This window comes from Belonocnema kinseyi, chromosome 8 (assembly GCF_010883055.1).
Source record: "Belonocnema kinseyi isolate 2016_QV_RU_SX_M_011 chromosome 8, B_treatae_v1, whole genome shotgun sequence".
NCBI classification, from domain to species: Eukaryota; Metazoa; Arthropoda; class Insecta; order Hymenoptera; family Cynipidae; genus Belonocnema; species Belonocnema kinseyi.
The window spans coordinates 98,853,698-98,855,115 of record NC_046664.1 but is presented as its reverse complement, the minus strand read 5'-3'; positions in this window follow the sequence as shown (position 1 = coordinate 98,855,115).

The window sequence follows — 1,418 nt, the reverse complement described above, 5'->3', positions numbered from 1 at the left end:
CGATGAGGGCAGCACCTCGATAGGGCAGAAAATGTGATGTCCTATATATATAATTCCCCACTCCGACGCCCCGTACCGCATCTACGTTTATAATATCTTTGCGTGAGAGTTGACCGCGGCCACGGTGGCGCTGATTGTTCATTGGGCCGAGATTCATTCAAATGCATAGGAAAAAACGTAAAAATTCAATTTTTATATAATAACAAAAATGTTATCAAATTTTCTTCTGCAGTATGCTAATCAAGAAAGCTTCTTATATTTTTCAAAGCAAAACTAATGATAAAAAAATGTATGTTGCTCGAGTTTTATACGAAAATTCGGTTTACTTTTCGGCGGGCAATTCAAATAGAAGTTCTGTCATCTCTATTTAAATGTTGATACTATTATTCATTGTTTTGATTATAGTGAATAATTATATTAATATTACATGATATGATTATTTATTAATAATAATTTAACATTAAGAATACTTTTTAAAATATTGTTTTGAGTTACAAACGCAAAAATATGAAATTATATATAGCCTGAGAACGAACTAGTTTACAAATTAATTTTTCCTTGAAGTTTAATCATTGATTTGTTAATATTACACTGCAATTGAAATATTATGATTATTATATTACTTGCATAAAATAATTTTACTAAAATGTAAGGCTTTTCTCAGTCGATGAAATTGAAAAGCATTAATGCAAAATAAACTACTTGAAAATTATTGTCATTTTTATCATCCTTTTTTTAAATTCTGGAGTGAAATTGAATATATTGTTTTAGTCGCATGGAGTTTTTTTTCAGCTAAGACTTTTCGTTGCTGTTTCTGTAAAAAGTAGCATAAGGGACATTTAAAAAAGTATAACAATGGTGAAAGATTGATAAAAGTGCTTTATAAATCGCTAAATATATAAAGAACAGTTTATAATATGATGGCACAGAGTTTTTATTACTTTATTAATCACTTTAATTTGTATATAATATATAAAACTTTAACGCAAAAAAGGAAGTCGATAGAAGTTTTCAATTTTATTATGATTTTGATCTTTCAATATTGGTGTAAAATGGAAATCGTTCTTACTATAGTTTCAAATTTCAAAAACATATTTGCACAAGCAATATTTAGGAAAATGAATATTCTCAAATAATTGTTTATTATCGTTTTAAATTTCATGACGAACGTTAAAAAGTGAAAATTTCATAATTCGTCTATAATTATAAGTAAATGTAAACGGATTTCTTTAAGAAAAGGAAAATTCAAATAAAAATTTAAATAATACTTTGTGTGCTATATTAATATAAAAATTAATAAAAATAGGACCGACTGCCTTTTTTGTCTCAATTTTTTTATATTAGAAAAATTAATTTTTTAAGTATATATATTGTAAAAAAATCACTTTTCCTATACAAAACAATGGAGAAATGTTAAT